At 42.7% G+C, this 10,419-nt stretch overlaps 1 long non-coding RNA gene across 1 annotated transcript in view; it reads left to right on the top strand.

Annotated features, from left to right (window-relative positions):
- Positions 1-10,419, top strand: part of LOC106975122 (uncharacterized) — a 54,869-nt gene that overhangs the window by 30,024 nt on the left and 14,426 nt on the right. The window contains exon 3 of the long non-coding RNA XR_008296385.1: positions 2,829-7,304. This is a non-coding gene — a long non-coding RNA (uncharacterized LOC106975122). The remainder of the gene's footprint in view (positions 1-2,828; positions 7,305-10,419) is intronic.

Raw genomic sequence — 10,419 nt, 5'->3', positions numbered from 1 at the left:
GCCTGATTTAGAAATTACACTTTATCACAGGTCTGTATGTGAAGGAAAAATCATAGTATATATAGGATTTGGTACTGTTGACAGTTTCAGGCGTCCGCCCAGAGGTCTTAGAACATATCCCTGTGGATAAGAGGCAACTACTGCGCAAAGAGATCCTATGTATTCTTTACCCGGTTTCCTTCAACAGTAACGTTTTACATAACCATAGAATAGTGTCAAAACCAGAGATCTGACATGGTGTAATGTGTGAGTATAATTTTGTGTTGTTTAATAATGCGTAGGGGCGCCTGGGTGGCTCAGTTGGTTAAGCGTCCGACTTCGGCTCAGGTCACAATCTCGCCGGTTTGTGAGCTGAGCCCCGTTTCGGGCTCTGTGCTAACAGCTCAGAGCCTGGAGCCTGCTTTAGATTCTCTGTCTCTCTAGCTCTCTGCCCCTCCCCCACCCATGCTCCCTCCCTCTCTCTCTCTCTCTCTCTCTCTCTGTCTGTCTCTCTCTCTCAAAAATAAATAAACATTATGGGGCGCCTGGGTGGCGCAGTCAGTTAAGCGTCCGACTTCAGCCAGGTTACGATCTCGCGGTCCGTGAGTTCCAGCCCCGCGTCAGGCTCTGGGCTGATGGCTCAGAGCCTGGAGCCTGTTTCCGATTCTGTGTCTCCCTCTCACTCTGCCCCTCCCCCGTTCATGCTCTGTCTCTCTCTGTCCCAAAAGTAAATACACGTTGAAAAAAAAATTAAAAAATAAATAAACATTAAAAAAATAAAAAAAATAATGTGTAGATTCATGATCAAGATGCAGAATCTATTCGTTTGATTCTATAGATGCAGAAACGATTCTATTCCCTCAAAGATCTCCCTTGTGCTACACATCCCTTCCTTTCCCCCTCCCTAACCGCTGGCAAAAACCCATCTGATTTCCACATCCGTGATCTTGTCATTTTAAGAATGGTGCATAAGTGAACTCACATGGTCTATGACTTCTTGAGTCTGGCTTTTCTTCACTCAGCATCATGACCTTTGAAAATCTCTCCCAATTGCTGCAAGCATCAATAGTTTGCTTCTTTTTATTGCTGAGTACTCTACAGTATGGATGTACCCGAGTTTGTTCAACTATTCACCTATTGAGGGACATTTTGGTTGTTTCCCGTTTGGGGCTATTACAAATCGTGCTGCTGTGAAAATTCACGTACAGACTTCTGTGCGGGTGTAAGTTTTCATCTCTCTAGCATAAAAGCCCCAGAGTGCGAATGCTGTTACATTCCGAGTGTATGTTTAGTTTAACTCTTTAAGAAAGCGACAAACTATTTTCCAGAGGTCGCTGTACTATTTAAGATCCCCACCAGCAATGTACAAGGGATGCAGTTTCTTGACATCCTCCACTAGGTATTTGTTAACAGAGGGAAGACCATGGGGAGATACCGGGAGAAGAGAGCCTTCGAAAAGCCATGGAGAAAGGCCTCAGGATGAAATCGATCATGCCAACTCCTTGCTCTGGACTTCCAGGCTCAGAACTGTGAGAAATCCAGATGATTTAAGCCACCCAGTCTGTGGTATTTGTTATGGCAACCCTGGTAAATTAGTACTGTACTGTCACTATTTTTTAGTTTAATTTTTTTTTAGTGTTTATTTATTTTTGACAGAGAGAGACAGAGACAGAGACAGAGACAGAGACAGAGACAGAGCATGAGTGGAGGAGGGGCAGAGTGAGGGGGAGACACAGAATCCGAAGCGGGCTTCAGGCTCCAAGCCGTCAGCACAGAGCCCGACGCGAGGCTCGAACTCACGAACCGCGAGATCATGACCTGAGCCGAAGTCGGACGCTCAACCGACTGAGCCACCCGGGCGCCCCATTATTTTTTATTCTAGCTGTTCTGACAGGTGTATAGTGCTATCTCATTGTATGCTATTACACTGCATTTTCCTAATGGCTAGTGATGTTAAAATTCTACTTATATTCTTATTTGCCACTCGTATGGCCTTTTTGGTCAAATGTCTCTGCGTGTCTTTTGCCCACTTTCCAATCACATTGCTGGTTGACTTTTAAGTGTTCTCTGGGTATTAGAGGAATGAGACCTTGGTTTTTTGCAAATATTTCTCCCCGGTCTATAGCTTGCTTTTTTTTTTTTTATCTTTTTAACAGGGTCTTTCACAGAGCAAAGTTTGAATTTTGACAAAGTCCAAGTTACCCATTTTTTTTCTTTTATGGGTAGTGTTTTTGGTTGTATGTCTAAGAACTTTTCACTAAGCCCGAGGTCCTGAATACTTTTCCTACATTATCCTGTAAAATGTTCATGGTTTTTATATTTTACATTTAAGTCTATGATACATTTGAGTTAATTTTTGTATAAGGTGCAAGGCTCAAGTCGGCTTTACTTTTGGTTTTGGGGGTTTCGTTGTGTTTTGGGTTTTGCCTATGCATAGCCAATTGTGCCAGCACCATTTATCGAGAAGACTCTCCTTCATCTGTTGAATTGCATTTGACCTTTATAAAAAGTAAGTTGGCTGTACGTGCATAGAGCTGTTTCTGGGTCCTCTAAATTGTTCCCCTGATCTATGTGTCTATCTCTCTGCGAATACCACACAACCCTAATTACGATAGCTATACGGTAAGTCTTGAAATCAGGTAGAGTGGTTCCTTCCATTTGATTCTTCTTTTTCAGAAGGGCTTTACCTATCCTACTTTCTTTGCTTTTCTGTATAAATTTTATAATTATCTTGTCTGTAGCTACAAAAAATCTTGCTGGGATTTTGACAGGAATTGCATTAAGGCTGTATATCAATTTCGAGAGAATTGACATCTTTAAATTTTTTTTAACGTCTATTTATTTTTCAGAGAGACAGAGAGAGAGAGAGACAGAGCGTGAGCGCTGGAGCAGAGAGAGAGAGGGAGACACAGAATCCGAAGCAGGCTCCAGGCTCTGAGCTGTCAGCACAGAGCCCAACATGGGGCTTGAACTCACGAACTGCGAGATCATGACCTGAGCCGAAGTCGGATGCTTAACTGACTGAGCCCCCCAGGCCCTCTGAGAATTGACATCTTTAATATGCTGAGTCTTTCAATATATATAAGTGGTATTGTATTTTTAATTTTGCCTTCCACATATTCATGGCTAGTATGTATACAATTACTGATATGTGTACCAATATACAATTGATTTTGTATGTTGATCTTATAGCCTGCAACCTTGCTAAAGTTGCTTAGCATTCTAGGAGTTTTGGTTTTTTTAACAAAGTTCTTGTCATTTTCTAAGGTAGATCCATATGTCATCTACAAGCAGGTTGTTTTATTTCTTCCTTCCCAAATGTATCCTTTAAAAAAAATTTCCGTTTCTTCCCTTATTACTCTGGCCCGAACACCCAGTACTATGTTGACAGCAATGGTAAGAGTGGACAACATTGTTTTCCTGATCTTAGGGGGAAAGCATTCAGTCTTTCAAATGAAGTTCGGTGTTAGCTGTAGTTTTGTAGATGTTCTTTATGAAATTGTGGAAGTTCTCCTATAGTTCTAATTTTCTGAGAGTTTTTATTATCAAGGGGTGCTAAATTATGTTGAATGTTGCTTCTGCCTCCGTCGGAATGATCATGTGATTTTTCTCCCTTAGCCAGTCAATATGGTGGATCACACTGATCGATTTATGAATATTGCTTTCATAAGAAATAAGAACGAATTTAAAAAGGGAATTTTCTATCCACCGTTGAAAGCCCTGGATTCATATACTTTTCGTATTTTATCTTCTTTATCTCCAATAATATACGTTTCCTTTGTCTGTGCTCTGGTCCCACACACAGAATTTAAGAATATGGTGAAGAATAGGGGAATACAATAGAATGAAACCCAGAGGCGTTGCTTCCTTCACCCATTTGCATAGCCACTTACTTGGCTTTCATTATCTCTCCCCTGGAGTATTCTAACAGCCTCCACCGGCCTCCTTGCTTGCCTCCAGCCTTGTTCTCTTCCCATTCATTTTCTCTGTAGCTATCTGTCACAATTGCTTTTTTGTTTTTTTTTAACACATACATTTAATCAGGAGACTTGCCTATTTAAACCTTTTTGTGAATTCTTTGTGTGCAGAGGATGAAATGAAACACAAGCCCCTTCACATATGGTCCTGCCACTTCCGCCATTGTACTTTTTCTGTCACTGTCCTAAACTAGGCCCTAAAATCTAGCCCCTGAACCACTCAGAGGTTCCTGAATAAACCAAATATTTTGGCTTCATTCATGTTATTTTCCTTTAATTTTCTTTTCTTTTTTTTTTTTTTTTAAGTTTATTGATTTATTTTGAGGGAGAGAGTGCATGAGTGAGCACAGGTAAGGGGAGGGGCAGAGAGAGAGGGAGAAAGAATCCCAAGCAGGCTCCGCACTGTCATTGCAGGGCCCAAGGTGGGACTCGAACCCTCGAACTATGAGATCATGACCTGAGCCAAAATCACGAGTCAGACGCTCAACCGACCGAGCCACCCAGCTGCCCCATTTTCCCCTAATTTAACTCCTGCGACAAAAATTTATCTATCTTTAAAGACAAAATGAAAAAGAAATCGCCATTTCAGACATCCAATGTCTTTCTTGACTCTTCTATTTTAAGGAAAATGAATCACTCCTTTTTTTTATGTCCCATGGTCCTTTTACTCTATCATCCATGACCTTATTGATCTTCCTGATCAACAAGCATACCATGTTTTCTGATAAGTATAATAATACTAATGAGGAAAATGGATAAAATATTTTAAATCAAGACTCCATAGCACATCTGACAATATATTATAATTACAGTATATTAAAATGCTCTGTCATCCTCTCCATAAGCACATTAGGCAGTAAAATATAATTACCATAGTTCCTTGATTTGAAGACACTATTGGTTTTAAGATGGCACGTTTATTTACTAATGACTTTTTAAAAGAACCGTTAAACTACATCAAATTTTTTAAACTACCAAACTTCTCCAGATCATCACGTTCTACTTTTTTGTTTAGTATTACAAAGTTTGAGTGTAAGTCTTCAACATACTGAAAATCTAAGGGTCCTTCTGAATCACATCTCAACACCTGCAGTTTGCCTACCATTGTGGTTTAGTTCATGATCAGGTTGTAATCTGAACTGATGATGGTGACCTCTTTAGGACCTTTAGGTAAGACCATTAAGTACTGAAGTATATTAAACATTATCAGAGTTTTGTCTTTGTTTCTTATTTTGTTAAACTCAGAGTCTTGATTGCTCCATTACTGAAAGTTAAATGGCTTCTCTCTAAGTGACAGGAAGATTCGAACAAAGAAACTTCTAGAACCTGAGTGACAATTCTTCATGGTGTGTGAATTGGTCACACCCATCTCTCCCAGGTTTGGGAAGTTCTGTCAGCTATTCCTGAGAGACTCGGCTGTTTGTACTGCCTGTGATCGCATTGTCTGTTGAAGAGAGGCTCTTTTCTTTGTGTCCAATATTAATGTTTTTTTTTTTTAATTTTTAAAAAGATTTTATTTTAAGTAATCTCCACATCCAATGTGGGGCTTGAACTTACAGCCTCAACATCAAGAGTCACATGCCATACCCACTGAGCCAGCCAGGCGCCCTGATATTATTTTGTTTTAATGCTTCATCACAACATAATCTTCTGAAAGACATTTGAAGCAACAATTAAAAATCCAAAGTTCAGTTATAGTTTTGTCACCAATGGAAATAACTTGCAGAGCCGAGAAAAGGATAAATAGATTCACTGTATGGCACTAAATAGTTCCATGCTTGGGCCTTCCCGCTTGTATTATCCCAGATGGTGACAACTGACTCTTTTGCCTGGCAGTTGGTAGGAAAGTGAGAATGGACGTTGATTGTAAATTGTAAGACACACTCCAATTCCAGAAATATGGAACATGAACACTTTTGCATTTACAATCACAAAATTAAGATGGTTGCCAATGCCTTTGTTTCCTTTGCAAGACTATACACCCCTTAGTTCTGCTATTTCTTCAGTTTCATCTCTGTGTTGCTAAAGTCCAGTATGGTGCTTGGTATGTATTACGTGCTCAATAAAGACTATAGAAATAAGTGGGTAAATGCAAACTAGAAGCTAGTCAGGTAACTAATGGCACATGTTCATCTATCAGTTATTTAGTTGGACTGACATGGGTTTGAAAGAGTGGTTCTTGATTTATTCTTCCTCGTTCCATGGATTGTGATGGAGATGTTTTATTTCTCAATTTGAAGAAGTTCTTCTCAAATTCAGGAGTAAAAAGCTCACATAAATGGATAGAATTTTCTCACTTAATGGGGCGCCTGGGCGGCTCAGTCGGTTAAGTGTCCGTCTTCGGCTCGGGTCATGATCTCTCGGGTCGTGAGCTCAAGCCCTGTGTTGGGTTCTGTGGTGACAGTTCAGAGCCTGGAGGCTGCTTGGGATTCTGTCTCTCTCTCTCTCTCTCTGTCTCTTCACCTTCCCTACTCGTGCTCTCTCTCTTTCTCCCTCCCTCAAAAATAGACATTTAAAACATTTTAAAAAAAGAACTTTCTCACTTAAACTGTTTATTAATCTTTGAAATGTGCTTCTATTTCTCTAATAGGTTTCAGTTTACAAGCAAGTGAATAAACAAATAGCAAACAAATAGTAACAGGGCACTTTAGAAATATCTGATAGCTCTTATGTCCAGAGATTGATTTTTCAAGGAAAGGTGTGCTGAAGGCTGTGATTCTCTATTGCATATCCATACACGTGCGGAACACAGGCTAGTAAAGTCGTTATTGGCTGATCTGATAGAATTAAATAAACCAGTATTTCATGGTGCTATTCTCAGCTGCCCTGTCTTCCCAGAGGCTCTTTAAAGAGGGAGGCATGAAAAGCCTGAGAGTGCAGTGTTCTAGTCAGCCATTGCTATGGGACAAACTATCCCAAGCTTATTGGCTTAAACCAACAACCGTTTTGGGAGATCTCACAATTTAGGGCCTGAGGCATTGAGGCAGGGGTCAGCAGAAGTATTCAGTGCGGCATCACCTAAAAGCACTCGGCAGTATCCAACTGAAGGCTAGGCTGGCCGGAAGAGCTCAAGTTGGCCTTAACTCACACGTCTGGTGGCTCGGCAAGTTGGACGAAACACTGAGTTCAGCTGGGACTGGCCACTGGCGTGCCTACGTGTGGCTTTTCTGTCATGGTGGCCTCAGGGTAATTTGTGTTCTTACTTGGCAGCCCAGGACTGCATGATCGTTTATGAGCCAATCTCAGAATCGTGTTGTGGCACCTCCGTCACGTTCTATTGGTCCAAGCCTGCCCGGACTCGAAAGGAAGGGACACGCATCAAAGGAATGAGCATCAAAGGATTGGCAGGTTTGTTTCAAAACAGCATGGAGGTGGGGAGAATCCAACAGGAAGCCAGATGTATAGGAGGGCAAGACTATGTGTCCCTCAAACCCGCAGGGCGTGATGAGGCTGCAAAGCGGAAAGATGAAAACGAGGTCAATCTGATAATGCGGTCACTGGAAACCACTATTTCCTCTCCTAAACAACTCAGTCTTTTCCTGTTCTACAGATCCCTTCTCCAAACCCTGACCAGCGATCCCTGTGTTCCTGGTCTTTCCTCGGGTACAGGTGGCTGCTGCTGCTGCTGCTGCTGCTTCTTCTTCTTCTTTTAAGTTTCTTTCTTTATTTTTGAGAGAGATAGTGAGCAAGCAGAGGAGGGGCAGAGAGAGAGAGGTAAGAATCCCAGGCAGGCTCTACACTATCAGCACAGAGCCCGACTCGGGGCTTGATCTCACAAACCATGATATCGTGCCCTGAGCCTAAATCAAGAGTCGGCTGCTTAACTGATTGAGCCACCCAGGCACCCAGGGTAGAGGCTTCTGCTCAGTTTCCTGGTCCACGCGTTGCTTAAACTCTGGGGGCTTTGGGACAGTGGGGCATGGACAGACTCAGGGCTTCCCCGGCTTCATTAAACTGCCGACAGTTCCTCCATTTTCATCAGGGGGTCTCAGCTCTGTCTTCTGGATCCTGTCTTCCTTTGTTATTTCCTCCCCCATCTTCGGTCTCTTTCCTCTTCCGATTACTTTCCTGTTCCTAGATTTCTAGTTCCCCCAGGGTTCTCTTGAGGCTTTCCCGAAACCCAAGTTTTTCACCCCAAATTTCCCCAGCAGCAACTCTCAGGATAGCTGCTTGCTGAACTGTCAGGAAATCTGCAAGCTCGTTAGCTTCCCACGGATAGCCTCAACTTGGCTATGGTGCTGCCGCCATAAACCAGCCAGCCCTCTCTGCCCCAGAACAGGCTGTTAAACACTTACCAGCACACCGTGGCCCACCTCGTTATGATTTCATTCTCTCTCCCTTTGCCTCCCCCCGGCTCTGTCTGAATGTAACTCGGCAATCACCATTCCCACTTGCCGTGGGGTCGCAGAACATGAGTACTTGAAAACGTTAAAAAAAAAGGGGGGGGGGGTGTTATAAAAGGGTTAAGGGCAAGTGGTTTCGCTTCTCTAAGCCCTCATCTCCTGTCTGTAAAGTGGTGACAACCCCATCTTTCTTGTAGGCGGTGGTGGCGTGAGACCTGGCCGTGCAGATCAGTACTCAGCAAATAACTCCGTGCTAATTGGCTCACAGCCCCCTGCCGTTCCCCGCCCCGCCCAGCCGTGGGTTATTCATTTATTCGCGGATACTTTTTGGAGTTGTGTGAAAAGCTGGCACTAGTGATTCATCAGTGACGTGTGTTCCTAGTTGAGAAAAATCATTTTAATGGTGGAAAAAGCTCACAGCCATCCATCCACACCCGTTTATGCCGTGGCGAACTGTGAAAACTGGTTCTCTTTCTGCAATGCTAGACCCTGGGCAGTTTGTAGGCATTCTAAATACGAATTCTTGGATTGTTACCCATGCTGGTGTTCTTTGACTTGGGCAAAGCTATTATTCTGCTGGGAGTACCTACATAGCATGTGTCTACATTTGACCTTGTCCTAATTTTGCAGGACCAACTTCCCAATGTGTTGAGGTCATTGTGCACTGAGATCTGATAGGAGTCAGTTGGGCAGAATATGTTAATAGCCCTTCTCCCCTCTACCCCAGACTCTGAAACACACGCATCCTATTCTATGCATCATCTGATGTTTACAACGGCTTTCGCCCAATGGAATTCCTATCGGATTCTTCCTAAAAGACTAGCTTTACTTGGGAAAAGAAATATTTTCTTATGCTAGTGTTACTATATTGATGAGATTAATCACCCCCTACTTTTAAAAATGCATATTTTAGGGGCGCCTGAACCGATGCTTCAGTCGGTTAAGCATCCAACTTGGGCTCAGGTCACGATCTCCCGGTTCGTGGGTTCGAGCCCCGCGTCGGGCTCTGTGCTGACAGCTCGGAGCCTGGACGCTGCTTTGGATTCTGTGTCTCCCTCTCTCTCTGCCCCTCCCCTGCTCGTGCTCTGTTTCTTTCTTTCTCTCAAAAATGAGTAAACATTAAAAAAAGTTTAATGCGCATTTTAATAGCTAACAAGGATGTCAAGAAGCGTATAAAATCAAAATAAAAGGAAAAAATAGAGGTTAGCAGTCAGACTTTTGGAAATGCCAAGGTCCTTTTTTTTGCTGCTCCATGGATCCTATGGTCAATTTCATTTTAAAGTCAGGTTAATGAAGCATAATTTACAAGGGGTAAAATTGACCCATTTTAGTGTCCAGTTCTATGACTTTTGACACATGTGTACGGGTTAGAACATTTCCATTCCTCCCCCAAATTCCCTAAGGCCCCTGGTAGCTGGCCCCCTTCTCCCATCTCAAGCTCAGGCAATCGCTGATCTGTTTTCAGTTCCCACAGTTTTACCTTTTCCAGAAAGTTATGTTAATGGAATCATACAGTATGTCGCCTTTTAACTCTGGCTTCTTTTACCCAGTTAATGCATTTGAGATGCACCATGGTGCATTTGCACCGGTGGTTTGTTCTTCGTTATTGCTGAACAGTATTCCACTGTGTGCACATACCACAGCGTGTTTATCCATTCACCAAGTTGAAACACATGTGGGTCGTTTCCAGGTTTGGGTGATTATGAATCAAGCCACTATACATATCTTCATATAGACTTTTATATGAACATAGGTCTTTATGTCCCTTGGGTAAACCCATGGACCATTTCCTTGGCTTCCCACGACTCCTATGGTTCCCCTATATCTGTTGCCTTAATCCGTGCCTAGAGAGTTGAGTACTGTGTCCACTTCAAGCAGAGACGAGTGGGTTCCAAAGTCAGGGAGAAGTTTCAGTATTTAGGTCTCCAGACCACTGACATACCCTCGATGGAGACAGGAAAATAAATAATAAGCAGAGAAATAGATGGAGGAAGGAGAAATGAGGACGAATAAGGCGAGTGAGCATGAGACAAGTCTCCTATGTCAGGTGCTGTAATTAAGGGCTTCTTCTTAATTAGCAGCCCAGCTGCCTATAAAATTGAATTGTGCTTCTCTGCTTA

The sequence above is a fragment of the Acinonyx jubatus genome, chromosome B1 (assembly GCF_027475565.1).
Source record: "Acinonyx jubatus isolate Ajub_Pintada_27869175 chromosome B1, VMU_Ajub_asm_v1.0, whole genome shotgun sequence".
Lineage (NCBI taxonomy): Eukaryota > Metazoa > Chordata > Mammalia > Carnivora > Felidae > Acinonyx > Acinonyx jubatus.
Note: the sequence above shows the minus strand (reverse complement) of the source record. Positions and strands in the feature narration are given on the sequence as shown.